The sequence below is a fragment of the Scyliorhinus canicula genome, chromosome 1 (assembly GCF_902713615.1).
Source record: "Scyliorhinus canicula chromosome 1, sScyCan1.1, whole genome shotgun sequence".
Lineage (NCBI taxonomy): Eukaryota > Metazoa > Chordata > Chondrichthyes > Carcharhiniformes > Scyliorhinidae > Scyliorhinus > Scyliorhinus canicula.
In genome coordinates, this window is record NC_052146.1 from 211,705,406 (window position 1) to 211,723,687 (window position 18,282).

Genomic DNA, 18,282 nt, shown 5'->3' on the forward strand with positions numbered 1-18,282 from the left:
AAGTTACTTCACCTGTTGACCTATTGCTCTGGTTCCCAGCTCCCTGCTACACTAGTTTAAATCCTCCTGAGTGACCCTAGCAAACCTCCCGACCAAGATAATGGTGCCCCTCCAGTTTAGGTGCAATCCGTTCTCCTTGTACAGGTCCGCCCTGCCCTGGCAGAAATCCCAATGATCTAGATATCTGCCACACTCCCTCTTACACCAGCTCTTTAGCCACGTGTTTAGCTGCACTGTCTTCCTATTCTTAGTCTCACTGGCATGTGGCACATGGTGTAACCCCAAGATTACAACCCTAGAAGTCCTGTTTTTCAACTAACTCCCTGAATCCGCCGCCGCCCCCCCCCCCCCCCCCCCCCCCCCCAGGCAGGACCTCGTCACTCTTCCTGTCTGTGTTGTTCGTACCAATGTGTACCACGACCTCTGGCTGTTCACACTCCCCCTTCAGAATGCCCCATGCCATTCAGAGACATCCTTGACCTTGGCACCAGGAAGACAACATACGATCCTGGAGTCTCTTTCGTGGCCACAGATGCGTCTATCTCTGCCCCTGACTATAGAGTCCCCTTTAACTCCTGCTCTTCTGCACTTTGACCTTCCCTGTTCAACAACAAAGCTAACCGTGGTGCCACACTCTGGCTGCTGTTGTTGTTTTCCTCTGATAGGCCATCACCCCAACAGTATCCAACACAGTATACTTGATAGAGAGGGGGACAGCCACAGGGGATTCCTGCACTGACTGCCTGCCACTTCTAGCAGTCACCCATCTATCTGCCTGCACTTTGGGTGTGACCACATCTCTAAAACTCCTGTCTGTGACACTTTCTACCACCTGCATCCTGCATGCTCCTAAGTGCTGTTGCTTGTTCTGGGTGAGTATGCCTTACACTCAATTTGGCTCTGTTTTATTCCTTAGCTCTAGAGTCGCCAGGTATCGTTAAGATACCACCACAAGATTCAAGTTCAAGTTCAGACCAATAACTCAATACACCAGTTAGTAAGTTCAAACAAGACACGCTTATTATAATACAGTTATCTACTACTTATGCATATAAAACTAAAAGACTAGGCTATTCCTACCACTAACAGGCCAATACTTATCTGGAATAATGGAACTGCCGGATCAGGGAACAATGGCCTCTTGCTTTGTCCTGGATGCGCAGGCTTCCAGTTGGTGTGGACTAAAGGGGTCAGGAGTGTCTACTCTCGTAGCGTGCGTTGTATGACACTTACTTGATGGCGGCTGCTGACCAGGCCTCTCCTTCTCAATGTCTTCTGCTACAAAGGTGTTCTGCTGGGAGGGCCGGCTGGTCAAGAAGAACGAATCAGTCCTGGGACCTGACTTTTATAGGTCCCAGGGGCTTTGCTTCCTTCTAGGCGGACCCTCTCTAAACCTGCAATCGATTGGGTCTCTTCCCAATCGATTGATTTGAATTTCCCCAATAACGGGGCCGTTCCTCGATCACAGGGCAGTCCCTTACACCTTATTGGTGTCCTTTGTCTTAGACTCCACTGGCACCGGAATGTCTGACCTTCCATAGAATGTTTCAATTGCAGTTAACTGTTGTGTCCATTGTGCCTGGGAATCACCGTGAATCGCTCACTTAATATGCGCAGCTCGTTAGTTACAATTCTGTCTGGTTTCTGTAGCAGTTAGAATACAGGGGATTTCTGCAAACTGCTTGTTTCTTTGCCAATGTCCATTTTACCCTGTAATCTTTGCGTTCTTCCATTTTGTGTGAGGAAGTGGCCAACCCAGGTGGCTACACTCCCTCCTTGTGATCCTAACGCAAAAGCGTGAAGGATCACCTAAGTACGGTTTCTGTGTTCCCTGACCTCCAAACAGAAGAGCAGTTATGAAACTGGAGCTAGGGAGCTCCCAGTGGTTTCAAGGGAGAAGCCTTTAGCTGGGCTTCAGACATTCCAGCTGATTTGGCATCTTACAAGTTCTCAAAGGTATCGGCGGACAAGACTTCCGTCGAATCAGAAGGGTAGTTATGAAATGGTCTCGGGAACAAAACATCTTCACTACAGAAGAATAGTGACGAAATGTGAGATGGTCACAAACTTTTCAGCTGAAAGTCTTGTGGCCAATCCTCCTAGTCGTTCTTAACTGATCCAAAAACAAACATGAAACAAACAAACATGAAACAAACATACTGCAGGTTCCATCAGAAAAGGACACCGTTTATCTCTCAAGCGGTTCCTCTTTTTACGTCATCTGGACACCTCAATTCTCTTCATTCTCTGCGAACAGGGTCGCAAAGGGGTTGCCATGTCGGGTGTCAGACTTAAAATCATCCTCTTCTCCCGGATCCCATACCCTTGTATGGATCAGGCATGCTATTAGTGCGTTGTGTGACCGAGGGTCTCTCTCGTCATTCCGGACGAGCCTGTAAGAGTTGTCTCGGTGCCAAATGGTCGTGTCCAAATTTGTGTGAACATTCTCGGGGTCGTCATAGTTGGGCGGTGGGTCTGGTGTCTTAATGTAAGTGACCTCCAAATCACTGTAGTCGGGGTCGGAGTTGGTGTGTGTGGGGTCTGGTGTTTCAGGGCAGTAGAGAGGCGTGCTGTGGCTGTCGTCAAAGTCACAGTCGCTGTCTTTGCTGTGGCAGCTTGTGGGCGTTTCAGGGCGTGGTCTGAAGTCAATGGGCGGAGTCGAGGTCGAGTCCGATGAGGTGCTGGTCTGTGAGGGGAAGGGTGGAAATGCGTCTCTTGTGGGCGGGGCATGGTGTGCTGCGTCTAGCAGGACATGGTGTGTGTGGTTGGACTGTGTTCCATTTGCCTTTAACTGGTTGATATGGAACCAGGCAGACTTCCCGTTGCGGTACTTTATCTTATAAACTGAAGGGCTGATTTTGTCCGCAATTGAGTACGGACCTGAAAATTTTGGGGCCAAAAACGTGCTGGGGTTATAAACAGACAACATTACCTGTTGTCCAACCTGAAACTCTGTGGAATGTACTGTTCTGTCGAAACAAGCCTTGCTCTGTTTCCTTTTGTTTCCCAATTTAACTGCGGCTGCTAACTGAGCCAATCTTACAGTTTCCACTAATTGCTTTACTGCTGTCTCGTGTGTGAGGGCCGTCACTTCTGGGCTGGTCATGTTGAGTCCTAAAAGGAATTCAGAACCTTTCATGGGGCGTCCGGTCATGAGTGTGTGTGGGGTGAAACCTGTTGAGGCTGAAACAGTATTTCTTAAAAACATAAGTGCGAATGGGAGCATTGAATCCCAAGTGGTATTGTTTTCCTGGACCATCTTTCTAAGGGTCGATTTTAGAGTCTGATTCATGCGTTCCACTATTCCGCTTGACTGGGGGTGATACGCAATGTGGAAATTTTGTTTAATGCCGAATATGGTCAGGACGTTCTTCATGACCCGTCCTGTAAAATGAGATCCCTGGGGCGAAATTCTCCGCGGACCGACGTGACGCCCATTTCCAGCGGGAAAAAGCGGTGTGCATGACTCCGGCGTCCGGGCCTTCTTTTAAGCTGGCAATCTCCGTTCCCGGAAGGGCCAGCAGCGGACTGACGCGATAGGCGTCAGTTTCAACAGCTGCGGAAGTGGCGAGTCCCGGCGTTTGTGTGGTGGGGAGAGAGAGAGACCCAGTAGGGTGAGGGGAGAAGAGCGACCCGGCATTGGGGGGGGGGGGGAGAAGAGCGACCCCCTCTCTCTCAACGCCGCACCCCCCCACTAATGCCGCACCCCCCCCCCCACTAACGGAGGAAGGAATGGGGGGAGGAGGAAGGAGGGGGGAGGAGGAGAGAGGGTGGGTGTGTGGGTACCGGCTTTCAGAGGGAGGGGGGGTGTGTGAGTACCGGCCTTCAGAGGGGGGGGGGGTACCGGCCTTCAGAGGGAGGGGGGGGTACCGGCCTTCAGAGGGAGGGGGGGGTACCGGCCTTCAGAGGGAGGGGGGGTACCGGCCTTCAGAGGGAGGGGGAAGGATTGTGGGTACCGGCGTTGAGGGGGGGAACCCTGCGTTGAGAGGGTGGGGGGTTGCGGCGTTGAGAGGGGGGTAGGGGTGGTGGGGAGGGGGGTAGGGGTGGTGAGGGGGGGTGGTTGGGGTAGGGGGCAGCGGCGTGCAGAGGGGGGGGCGACGGTGCGTTGGCCCCGGCCATCCGTCGCCACCCCCTCTCTGCACGCCGCTGCCCCCAAACCCCCCCCACCACCCCTACCCCCTCCAACGCCCCTACCCCCTCACCACCCCGACCCCCTCACCACCCCGACCCCCTCACCACCCCTACCCCCCTCTCAACGCCGCAACCCCCCCGCACCCCCCCCCGCACCCACCCCCGCGCACTCGCCCCCCGCGCACTCGCCCCCCCCGCACTCGCCCCCCCGCACTCGCCCCCCCCGCACTCGCCCCCCCCGCACTCACCCCCCCCCGCACTCGCCCCCCCCCCCCCCCCGCCCGCACTCGCCCCCCCCCCCCCCCCCCGCACTCGGACACTGAACGGCGTCAACCATCATCAATGGTTGACGCTGTTTTAAAGGTACTCTGATTTTAGCCGACGTGACCCGTGGCCACGTCGGCGGGACTTCGGCCCATCCGGGCCGGAGATTTGTTGAAACAAAAATATAATGACATCCCGCCGGCACCAGCTGTTTTCAGAGGCTGCCGGCGGGATTTGCACAACGCCGGTTTTTGGCCAGTCAGAGAATAAAAAACCCTGCGGGAGCGGGATTGACGCCGCTGCCGGCCGATTCTCCGACCCTGCATGGGGTCGGAGAATTTCGCCCCTGGACCGACTCAATACTTCTGGGGAATCCCCATCTAGTAAAGATGTGGTGGGTCAGGATCTTTGCGGTCATTTTGGCTGTGTTAGTTCGAGATGGGAATGCCTCTACCCATTTCGTGAACGTATCAGTGAACGTATCCTGCAAGGGGGCAATGGACCTATAAAATCGACTTGGAGATTTGTCCAGGGGCCATTAACGGGGCGAGTGTGACTGAGCCGTGCCTTCTTCGAATACCTGTCCGGGTTATTCTGTGCACAAATTAAACAATTCTCGATGTAGTGCGTTACATCCTCTCTCAAATCTGGCCACCAACAGAGCTGTCTCAGGTGGGCTGTGGTGGGGTCTATCCCTTGATGTCCATGACTGTCATGGAATAAGGCAATCATTTGATTCCTGTCTTTCTCAGGAACCACATACAATTTATCTTTGATAACCACACCCTTGTGTGTGGTCAGACCGTGTTTAAACTTGTCGTACGGAGCCAAATACTTTCCTCTACTAATCACCCTGAGATTGCTGTCCTGTCGTTGTGCCTGTACTAGGTCCTCAATGTTTGTCTGTGAGACCTGAACTGAACTCACAGGGGCGCTAGCTGGTGGTGTCCAAAAATGTCCGTGCCTGGAACCTGCTTTTGCCAGTGAGGCGGCTTTCACATTTCCAGGGGGAGATGACCGATGGTGACTTCTTACTTTAATGAAGCCATAAGTCCTATCCTTTGCCTGTTCTAGGATATGGCGGAGTAATGGGGCTGATGGAAGGAGCTTTCCATCCGCGGAAACAAAACCTCTTGTCTTCCACAGGGGTAGAAAATCCGTCAAACTGTTGCAGACATATAGACTATCAGAATATATATCTGCTGGGCTGGGGAACGAATCTGGGTGGTCCACTATGTAAGCTATGGCCGCGAGCTCTGCTGCCTGCGCGCCTAAGTGACCGGGTAACTTTAACGATATCTCTTCTAATGCGCATCCCTGCACGTCCTCTACATAGATGCCGCATCCTGTTATGCGCTCACCATTTAAAACTGTGGATGAACCATCCACATAAATCTTCAAGGGGCACACGTGTCTGTGTGCTGGGGGCTTTGAGTTGAACTTCCTATCTTCCTGGGGGGCGTCTTTGCAATGAAGGGTCCTGTGTTGTGGAGGGGGGCTATTATTTCGCAATCATGGGGTTTTCCTGGGTATTGGAGGTTGTCTGCTAAAAAGGTGTGTGTCTTAGTCCGTTTAACGGTGATGTCCCGTCCTTGTAAAAGAAGTGTCCACCTAGCTGCTCTAATTTGGCTAACTGAACCGTCTTTCAGTCATCCGTCCAATAGAAGATGTGTGGGGGTGTGTTCGGTCAGAATCGTTATGGGGTTTAGTCCGGTAATGTACGAAAAGTACTGTACTGCCCAGAATACTGCGAGTAGGTGCCTTTCGCAGGCTGAAAATCCTTGCTCTACTGGGTCTAAAAGTCAGGAGGCATAAGCCACTGGTCGTAGCGGCTCGTGCCATTCCTGAAGGAGCACGGCCAATAGGGTCAGATCTGTGCTTGCTACCTCAATTGCATAGGGGGAGAGCGGGTCTGGAACTTGTAGTGCAGGTGCTGCGCTAAGGGCTTTCTTTAAATCTTCCACAGCCTCTGTATGCTGCGCTAGCCATTCCCAAGGGGCTCCTTTCTTAAGGAGGTCTGAAAGTGGGGCTGCCTTGTCGCAAAACCATCGATATGGTTCCGACAATACCCAACCAGCCCTAAAAACAACCGGAGGGTTGAAACATTTTGGGGAAGGGGCAATTTGACGATCGAGTTAATTCTTTTGAACTCGATCTCGCATTTCCCGTGCGTGATGATTGTACCCAAATACATCACTTTATTCTCCAATAGTTGGGCCTTTCTGGGGTTTACTTTACATCTGATTGACTGTAAGAGTTGTAGGAGTTCAGACAGAAGCGTGATGTGCTCTGCCTTGGTGTCTGTCTGCAGCAATAGGTCGTCCACATACTGTACCAGACATTCGGGTCGGGAAAACTTTGCTAGTCCATTTGCCAGCTGTCGGTGGAAAATGGAGGGGGAGTTGTGGAATCCTTGTGGGAGGCATGTCCACGTGTACTGCTGACCTTTAAAAGTGAATGCAAATTTGTACTGGCACGCCTTTGCCAATGGTATTGACCAAAAGCTGTTGCTAATGTCCAACACCGAAAAATACTTGGAGTTGAGTCCCTGCTTGAGCATGGTCTCGGGACTTGTTGCTACTGTGGGGGCTACTGCTGGGGTAACTTTGTTGAGTTCCCGATAATCAATGGTCAGGCGCCATGATTTGTCGGGCTTCCTCACTGGCCAAATAGGGGCATTATTAGTGGAGGCTACTGTCCTTAGTAAGCCCTGCTCAAATAAGCTCTCTATTACCTTTCCGATTTCTCCCTCCGCTTCTAGGGGAAATCTATACTGTCTTTGTGGTCTCGGGTCAGGTCCTGTAATCTGAACTTGTCCAGTCATTCTGCCGCAGTCATGCCGGTGACTGGCAAATGCTGTCCTGTATTTGTTTAAAACTGCCCTAACCTGTTTGTCCGTGCTGAGCGTGGTAGGGTCAAAACAATAGTCTCCTACTGCGCTAATCCTATGCTCGTATTCACCTACTGTGAGCGTTGCGGGTGCTCTGTCTGATTTTGCCATTCGCCAGACACACTGATTGACTGGGTCGAACGACAGGCTGTGTGCATTCATAAAATCAATGCCGAGTATGTGTTCTGCTGTGCGGGGCAGACTAACTAATACCACGGGATGTCTGGTGGAGATATTCCCTAGCTGGATTGGTACTGGGGCTGTAATGGTTCCCTGCTGAGTGTCCTGTAAATCCGCTGAGTGTTATTGTGGCTGTAGTGGGCCACGTGTTTGCCTGTGGTGTAGTGGAGGAATTAATGGTCGTGCGGGACCCTCCTGTGTCCCACAGTAATTCTATGGGCTTTCCCCGAATTTTCACTGTGACTACCGGTCGTCCGGATCTGTCCCAGAGGGTGTCACAGACCCAAGTGGGGGAGCCCTGAACACCGTCAGTCCGTTCCGTCCACATTGGTCTGTCCTGACTGCGTCCCTATACTGCGAATGGGCTTCGCTCTGTTCCTGTTCAGAGTGTCTGTCTGCTGGCTTCTCTATGATTTCTGTGGTGCATTGTATTCTCAAGCAAAATGCCCTAACTGTCCACAGTTAAAACATTCCTGTGACTTCTGTGGGGGGCTGTTCTGTCCCTCATTTACCCATGCGGGGTTTTGGTGTGCTCTTACTGCCTGAATGTCTACCTCGGTTTGCGCCTCCTTGGGCTTCTTAAATGCTGTCTTATTGTGCACAGATTGCTCCCAAGCGCGGGACAATCTTTTCAAGACCCATTTTTCATTATGGGCCTCTTCTGAGGGGTCGTAATTAGAGCAGATTTTCTGTCCTGCCTCTGTGGCGTGGGAGATGATAGTGCGGGTCCATTTAACCATGTTATCTTGGGTCAAATGTGCGCGGTCTAATTCACCAAAAACTGCAGTGAAGTGAATCCACAGCCTTCTTGCAAATGCTGTGGGGTGCTCAGTCTTTTTCTGCCTACATCTGTTTAGGCCTTTAACTGGGTCTCCTCTGTTATACCCTATCGCATCCAAAATAGCTGTATGCAATTCTTCGAGGGTGCCTCCTCCAACGTTCTGTGGGTCGATGGGGCTGCTACTACTGATGAGTCTAAACTCAAAACTGTGAGCTTAACCTTCTCTCGTGCATCAAGGCCGTACATGGTCGCCTGTTGCTTAACTCTTGCAAAGAATTGGTGGGGGTCTGAAGTGGGGAGGAACGGGGTGATTTTCTCACACGCGTCCCTTAGTTGAGTCACGGTTAAGGGGGTTGTGTAAGTGATCTCGGGTGCGCCGTCTGCGGTTGCTTTTCGTTGGGTGGTGACTGGGTTCATTGGTGCGGGTGCTATCTGAGTTATGGGGGGTTGTGGCGCTTTCCTTTTCTGCTGCGTTTCTAGCGCACATGTTCCCTGAACATATCGCTGCGCTGTCTCACTTAAACCCTGCCAATCTGGTGCATTCTCTTCCTCTAATTGCGTTCCAAAGGTTTCTTGGAAGCCATTCTGCACAGAAAGCAGAGATTGCAGCTCCGCAATCTGCTTCCTACACTTTGCATGGTCCACTGTGCTTTGCCTTTGCTCAGTGGTGGCAGCATGGAGTGCCCTTAAAGCTGCCTTCAGGTCGCTACACTGCTTCTTCAGTGTCTCTACCTGCTTCTCTGATTCGTGTCTTATCAAGACTGCACGCTGCACATCCTGATAGGCTTTTTCGTATTGTACCTGGGAGCTGCTCAGATGGGCTAGACAAGACTGGTGTGCCCTCTTGGCATCATCCACCTCTCTATCCTTATCTGCCAACTTTTGCCTTAATTCTGAATTCTCTCTCTCGATGTCCCTGACATCCACTTTGCTCATTCTATTTCTCTCCTCTAAATCTGCTCGGGGCGTCCTGACGACCTCCTCTGTGCCTCGCAATTGTACCAAGCAGGACACAATTGCCATCGGCTTACGTGCTTTACTCAAACCTTTAGAACATAGAACAGTACAGCACAGAACAGGCCCTTCGGCCCTCGATGTTGTGCCGAGCAATGATCACCCTACTCAAACCCACGTATCCACCCTATACCCGTAACCCAACAACTCCCCCCTTAACCTTACTATTAGGACACTACGGGCAATTTAGCATGGCCAATCCCCCTAACCCGCACATCTTTGGACTGTGGGAGGAAACCGGAGCACCCGGAGGAAACCCACGCACACACGGGGAGGACGTGCAGACTCCGCACAGACAGTGACCCAGCCGGGAATCGAACCTGGGACCCTGGAGCTGTGAAGCATTTATGCTAACCACCATGCTACCATGCTTTCTTATGAATTTCAGAAAGGTTCTCCCACCAAGTATGCCCTATACTCCCGGGACCTGTCTCCTCATTCAAAAAAAACTCACTCCAAAGGGGCCATCCTTACCCTTTGAGGTACTTCCTGAGTTCCAGATCCCAAACGGGACACTGACCTATGCTGCTGCTGTTGGTCGCTGCGATCACGAACTGCTCTGGGTTCATGAGGCGTTCCATTGCCTGCATGGCCATTTCTCCTATCTTATGCTCTTTTAAATTTGGAACGAGGGATATTAAGGCAGTGTTATAAAATACGGGTATGGCTTTCGCTATTTTCCGAATTATAAACTCCCGACAGTTTGTCGCAACATAAATCTCTCGGTTTTACCTTATAACCCTGTTAGTTACGCATGCAAAAACACACTTCCGAATTATGAGGATTGATTTGAACTACTTGAACACTTGCGGTTTTTCCTTTTCCCAATTGGATTTCCCAAGTGGCGGGGGGGGGGGGGGCACTTCTAGTCGAGACCCGTCAGAGTCTGCCACTAAATGTTGCTCTTTCTGGGTGAGTGTGCTTTACACTCAATTTGGCTCTGTTTTATTCCTTAGCTCTAGAGTCGCCAGGTATCGTTAAGATACCGCCACAAGTTTCAAGTTCAAGTTCAGACCAATAACTCACTACACCAGTTAGTAAGTTCAAACAAGACACGTTTATTATAATAGTTATCTACTACTTATGCATATAAAACTAAAATACTAGGCTATTCCTACCACTAACAGGCCAATACTTATCTGGAATAAGGGAACTGCCGGATCAGAGAACAATGGCCTTTTGCTTTGTCCTGGATGCGCAGGCTTCCAGTCGTTGTGGACTAAAGGGGTCAGGAGTGTCTACTCTCGTAGCGTGCGTTGTACGACACTTACTTGATGGCGGCTGCTGACCAGGCCTCTCCTTCTCAATGTCTTCTGCTGCAAAGGTGTTCTGCTGGGAGCGCCGGCTGGTCAAGAAGAACGAATCAGTCCTGGGACCTGACCTTTATAGGTCCCAGGGGCTTTGCTTCCTTCTAGGCGGACCCTCTCTAAACCTGCAATCGATTGGGTCTCTTCCCAATCGATTGATTTGAATTTCCCCAATAACGGGGCCGTTCCTCAATCACCGGGTGGTTCCTTACACCTTATTGGTGTCCTTTGTCTTAGACTCCACTGGCGCCGGAATGTCTGACCTTCCATAGAATGTTTCAATTGCAGTTAACTGTTGTGTCCATTGTGCCTGGGAATCACCGTGAATCGCTCACTTAATATGCGCAGCTTGTTAGTTACAATTCTGTCTGGTTTCTGTAGCAGCTAGAATACAGGGGATTTCTGCAAACTGCTTGTTTCTTTGCCAATGTCCATTTTACCCTGTAATCTTTGCGTTCTTCCATTTTGTGTGAGGAAGTGGCCAACCCAGGTAGCTACAGTGCATCCAACCACTGACCCAAATAATCTATGTGGTCTGTGAGGAGCTGCAATTGGGTACACCGTAACGCTTGAAGTGTCACAATTTCCCACACCTCACATGTGAAGCATTTTATGTTGCTGACTGACATTTCTCGTACTAATTAATTAATTTTGAAGTAAATACTTATTAAATTCTTAAGTTACAATTAACTATATGGCCCCTGGTGCTAGTCATTAAGAATTATCACATCATTAAACAGGTACTTTAGAGAATTATCATATCATTAAATAGGTACTTTAGCTATTAATTACTAGACTATAACTTTCAGCAGTGAGTTTAATGGGCAATTAATGTGCAAATGCAGAAATCTTATGAAACTGGAGAAGGATGAAGGACAAGATGACGTTTACAGAAAACTTAATGGATCAAATTGTTCACTTTTCATTATGGAAACAGTGGTGTTGACATACAGGTTTATCTGTAACATTGCCCCCTTGGAATGCATCTCTTATTAGTATCACACTGATGCATGAATAACTCTTGCATGCCTTTGCCTGATCTAACTCGATTGCTGCTCTTTAATGACTGGATTTGTTCAGAATCGAATTTGCTATCACCCTTAGATTTCTTTCTTTTTTTAATACACATTTAGAGTACCCAATTATTTTTTTTGCAACTAAGGGGCAATTTAGCATGGCCAATTGACCTACCCTGCACATCTTTTTGGGTTGTGGGGGTGATACCCATGCAGACATGGGGAGAATGTGCAAAACCCATATAGACAGTGACCCGGGGCTGGGATCGAACCAGGGTCCTCGGTGTGTGAGACAGCAGTGCTAACCACTGCGCCACCGTGCTGGCCTCCCTTAGATTTCTTTCAACGTTGCTCTGAACTAATTTAGCACGATTCACAGAGTGTATGTGTTGCTCATTCTTCCTGGGTTCATAATCTATTCTGCCACAGACCGGTCCATTTTGTAGCGATGTGGTTGTTTCTGCAGATCTGAATGTCCTCAGGCTGAGTATTTTGCTCTGCATTTCTCACAAGGTCTCTTTTTTTTTATTTTGGATTTGCCAAGCTCCGAATTTGCCCGCAAAGCCAACAGTAATGCTTGATGTTACGAGTTATCTTCCAAACGAATACCTTTTGTCCTTGAAAAAGGAATTTACAGAGAAATTAATACTCCATTATTTCCACTGGAAAGCACTAGTTCAGGATGAAGTTTCTCTCTAATGTGCTTCCAACTCAAATAGCTATTTTTCATGTAGCTCTTCCACGTCAAATGCCCAGTTCAACTTTAATATTTTACAATTGAGCAAGTTGTTCTCAATCTCCCACTTAATTCGCCATCTCTTCTGCACTTAGAGTGATGAATTAATTTTTAAATCTTTCACATACCAAACTCAATTTATCATCCGCACTGTGTCTGTCGGACAAATACTGATAATGGTACTTCGTATCCTGAGCGCAAGAACTAAAACAATGGGCCAGAAATGTCTGGGAAAATAATGGTGAGCTCCCAGGCAACAACATTATTGTGTGTAAATATATTTGTGGCAGAGAATAATTAGGCTGTTATAGGTCATAGAATTTACAGTGCAGAAGGAGGCCATTCGGCCCATCGTGTCTGCACCGGCTCCTGGAAAGAGCACCCTACCCAAGGTTAACACCTCCACCCTATCCCCATAACCCAGTAACCCCACCCAACACTAAGGGCAATTTTGGACACCAAGGGCAATTTATCATGTCCAATCCACCTAACCTGCACATCTTTGGACTGTGGGAGGAAACCGGAGCACCCGGAGGAAACCCACGCACACACGGGGAGGATGTGCAGACTCCGCACAGACAGTGACCCAAGCCGGAATCGAACCTGGGACCCTGGAGCTGTGAAGCGATTGTGCTATCCACAATGCTACCGTGCTGGAAATTTGAAATAATAACAGAAAATGCTGGATACACTCAGCAGGTCTGGCAGCATTTGTGGAGAGAAACCAAGTTAACATTTCGAGTCTGTATGATTCTTCTACATCAGGGAAGAGAACATTGGTGTGTGTAAGAGGAGGCAACTCAATATCTGGCAGCCAAATATCTGGCCTTGTCATGCTCAGGTGCTCAGCCTACATTTTAGGGTTAGGATAAAACAGCTCAGGATCCCAAACTTAAATTGCCCGATGTTAGTGTTATTTCGGGGAGTGTACCACAGCCGAATGAGTCATCTCTAAGTGCAGCCACGGCAGTGGTTTTACATCAGCTGCCTTGTCCCAAGTGTTAGGTTTCTACTTCACCATCGATGTAAATCATTGGGCATGGCTGTCTTGGTCACCGATGGATCTCTTTGAGGAGATTGTGCAAGTGCCTATGCGTCTTGTATGGTGCTGTTGTGACTGGGGTGCTGGATGGATGTGTGAGGAAGCAGAACTTTCTGATGTCTGTTGCCAGGTTATCTGCTCCAGGTGGCATTTCATCTCAGCAGCGGCATGTGCCCTCGATGTGCCCACAGGGCAATGTGAACGTCATCTCGAGGTTCATGGGTGAAATGAGAGGAAAGTAATGCTGGTGGCCATGCTGGCCCATGATGGAGGAGAGTTGTCCAGGAGGATCCTCAGTGCATCCTGTCACCCTCCTCCTGCAGTAGAACATAGAACAGTACAGCACAGAACAGGCCCTTCGGCCCTCAATGTTGTGCCGAGCCATGATCACCCTACTCAAACCCACGTATCCACCCTATACCCGTAACCCAACAACCCCCCCCTTAACCTTACATTTATTAGGACACTACGGGCAATTTAGCATGGCCAATCCACCTAACCCGCACATCTTTGGACTGTGGGAGGAAACCGGAGCACCCGGAGGAAACCCACGCACACAGGAGGAGGACGTGCAGACTCCACACAGACAGTGACCCAGCCGGGAATCGAACCTGGGACCCTGGAGCTGTGAAGCATTTATGCTAACCACCATGCTACCCTGCTGCCAGTAGGCTGACAATGAGGTCCTCATGAGCATTCCTGCCTGGCCTGGCACATGCAATGGCCTCTTTGCCTGCATCCCGGATTTCCAAAACCTCATCACCATCATTCCCTTTGAGGTCCTCATCAGAGCAGACATGCAGCTCCTCCATCTCATCACCTGAAAAGTCCTCTGCCTTTTGCAGCACCATGTTGTGTAGTGTATAGCAAGTCACAATAATATGTGACTGACTCTGGGAAGTGTACTGAAGCACCCTTCCAGATCGGCCCAGGCATTGGATTCACATTTTCAGAATCTGTATGGTGTGTTCTGCCAATATTCAGATTGAACCATGAGCCTCATTATTGTCTCAGCAGGAGTTTGAAGCCATTCAACAGGAGTCATTGTAGATAACCCTTGTCTCCAATGAGCTCACCCTGCACCCTCCCTCTAAAGTCAGAGATCTGAGACCTACTCAGGATGTATGAGTTGTGGGCGCTTTCTGGGTACAGAATCATGGAGTCCCTCCATTGCAGAAGAAGGCCATTTGGCCCATTGAGTCTGCACTGACCCTCTGAAAGAGCCCTCTACCTAGGCACACTCTCCCGTTCTATCCCCGTAACCCAATCTAACGTTTGGGCACAATGGAACAATCCACCTAATGTGCATATCTTTGGACTGTGGGAGGAAACCAGAGCACCCAGAAAAAACCCCACACAGACTCAGGAAGAATATACAAACTCAAGACACACAGTCACCCAAGGTTGGTATTGAACCCGGGTTGCTGATACCATGAGGCAGCAGTGCTAACCACGGTGCCACCCTCTGGCATAAATCTGCATGATAACTTTGTTATGGTCACACACCAGCTGCTCATTGAACGAGTCATTGCCTTTCTGGCTGGTGTACTGGAGTGCCTGTTGCCAGGGAGCATTTATAGCCCTTTGAGTGCAGTCAATATCTCCCTGCACATGTGGGAGACTAGAAATCTCAGCAAAGCACGTTGCTCTTGCATCCTTTGTTGCTTGCTTGGTCTCAGTCGATATTGACAGAATTGTGGGCCTTTACAAAAATGGCCCCTGTGACTTCCTGGATGTATTTGTGGATTGGTGCTTGGGAGATCGCACCAATGGTCCCCGCGGAGCCCCAGAAGGAGCCACTGGCGTATAAATTTAATGTGGTGGTTACTTTCACAGCCACTGGCAATGGATGCCCTCCAAGTCCCCGTGGCGTTAAATCCTGCAGAATGTGGGAAACGTGAGTCACCAGAGCTCTTGACATGTGGAGATGTCAGTGGCATTGGTTCTCATTCATCTGCAGATATCACATGTAAAGCCTATGCACCCTGGGTCTAGCAAGGTGACTCTGAAGCCCATCTCACTGAGGATCATCTCTGTGTCCAGAGATGGACCCTTGGTCTTGAGGGTTCTGCTCCTCATTTTGGCGAGCCTGGTGCCTCTGGTGCATGCTTCTCAGTCTTCTCCCCTGCCTATAAGTAATAATGCAGGCAGAGATAACACTAGGTTCCATATTCCTGGTCTTTCCCTCATTGCACGATCAATGGGGAACATGCAATAATCAAAATTTATTTTTGCAATGATCAATTTTCTGTCAAGGAATCACCTGTGATTGTGGACTCGAGGCCTTTTATGCATGACAGAGAATACTGGCTGCTGGAATTATGCCCAATGCATGGATGTTTACCACAACTCCCCCACCTCCAGTGCGCAAGACTGGCTGCCACCAGCTTCGATCGGGCATCTGGATGTTTGGATGTTCTGCCTTCAGCCAGGAGCCAGCACTCCAAAACTGTGCCCTTTGGACCAAACATAGAACATACAGTGCAGAAGGAGGCCACTCAGCCCATTGAGTCTGCACCGACCCACTTAAGCCCTCACTTCTACCCTATCCCCGTAACCCAATAACCCTTCCTAACCTTTTTGTTCACTCAGGGCAATTTATCATGGCCAATCCACCTAACCTGCACGTCTTAGGACTGTGGGAGGAAACCGGAGCATCCGGAGGAAACACAAGCAGACACGGGGAGAACATGCAGACGCCACACAGAGAGTGACCCAGCGGGTCACCCCAACATGTGGGTGAATGTTCAGGGACAACATGAGATCCATTAGTGAGCCATGGGCGCTTCCTGGGTATTGAATCATAGAGTCCCTCTATGAGTGGTGCATGGCCACATTTCCAAGAGGGGGCTCTCAAGCTTGTCAGGCCCCCCAATAGTTCTGTAGTTCCATCGTACTCTGATGAATTTGAAGACCGTGAACAATCATTCCCACTTTGAGGGATCAGTGTTGCATGAATAAGCAAAATTGCTACACTTTCCTGACTCACTGCATGTCAACAGTGCAGCTATTAACCAGATTCAGCTGTGCCTCTGTCCTCATTTTGCAACCATCACATAAGTTGGGTAGCCTTTTAGTGCTCTCCTCCCCAAAGTCATGTCTCTCAGTGCAACCTTCCACGCTTATTTCACCCAGTAGAGCCTTTGACCTCCAGGCTCCATCCCTTCCCTCAGTCCTGTCTGGCCCCTCCCCAAGTTGAGCCTACCCTTGCAGCACAGGAGAAGTCACCCCCCTTAACTCTGGTGTAGTAGCTGTAGAGATTTGCTTTGAGACCACCCTGAAATCGATGCAGTGCAGCCTGCAAAGCCCGGCGCTGACACCCCTGCGAGAACTGAGCAATGCAGGATATGCAAACTAACCACGGTCTTGAGCAAAGAGCAGGTTGCCAGTTGCAAGTTGTTTAAATCCTGTTATTCTAATTGCATGGCGATGTTGGGGAGGTATGATTCCAGTGAGCAGGCATCATAATAAGTTGCTGATTTATGCTAATAGAATTGATAATGTTTGGTGGCGGGAAACACAGCCCGCCATTGACGGCTAAAGTGCACAATTGCTTCCTCGTTTTACGTGGCTGTAAAAGCCCGTTTTGGTCTTTGAGATCTCAGTGTCCATGTACATAGATCCCTGAAAGTTGCCACCCAGGTTGATAGGGTTGTTAAGAAGGCATACGGTGTGTTAGCTTTTATTGGTAGAGGGATTGAGTTTCGGAGCCATGAGGTCATGTTGCAGCTGTGCAAAACTCTGGTGCGTCCGCATTTGGAGTATATAGTCGCGCACTAGAAGAAATCGCATTAAAATTACCAGGTCACTTAGGCGCGCAGGCAGCAGAGCTCGCGGCCATTGCTTATATAGTGGACCACCCAGATTCGTTCCCCAGCCCAGCAGACATATATTCGGACAGCTTATATATCTGTAACAGCCTGACCGATTTTCTACCCCTCTGGAGGACAAGAGGTTTTGTCTCCGCAGACGGGAAGCCCCTTCCATCAGCCCCATTACCCTGCCATATCCTAGAGAAGGCAAAGGATAGGACGTATGGCATAGTTAAAGTCAGAAGTCAGACTTCCGGTGTGCAGTATGAAGTGAGTGAGCACACAGTGGCAGCTCCTGCCCAAGGTTACAGAAAATAGCTCTTTTTTGGGCGGCACGGGTTGGAATTTCGATGAAAAGCCGTTGGTAAATGTTCAAGGAGTACTTTCCCCCAGGAATAGTATGTTTCTGGGTTATCAGACCCTCAGAAACAGTGCAAGATCGGGCGGAAGCAGCAGCAAACAAGAGCCTCTACAAGGAGGCAGGCGGGGGAAGGGCCAGCTCAGGTTTCTCAAGCTGACTTGAGGGCCTTTATGAAAGCTGAATTCTAGAAGCAGTCGACGCTGTCCCGACGAATCCCAGTGGGGGAAGGTGTCTAGAGGAGCATTCCCCATAATTTATGGTGCTCACCCGGAGTGGGGCAAAGGAAAAAGCTGCAGCAGCTCCCCAAGAAAAGCAGGGGAAGAAAGACAAAATGGCGGCCGGCGGAACACCCGAGGACTGGTGGAAGTGGGCGCAGGAGCAGCAAGCCTCTCTTCTGCGCTGTTTTGCGGAGCTGAAGGCTGAGTTACTGGACTCCCTGAATGCAACTACAAACAAGCTGCTTGGGACCCAGGCGGCACAGGAGGTGTCGATTCGGGAGTTGCAGCAGCAGGCCGCTGAGAGGGAGGAGGAGGCCGTGGTCCTCGTGGGGAAAGTGGAGTTGCACGAGGCACTTCACAAAAAGTGGCAAGACCGCTTGGAGGAGCTGGACGTTCGCACGAGACGAAAGAATTTGAGGATCCTGGGCCTGGCGGAGGGGCTGGAGGGGTCGGATCTCCCGGCGTATGTGACCACAATGTTGAGCTCGTTGATGGGAGCGGGGTCCTTCCATTTGCCCCTGGGGCTTGAG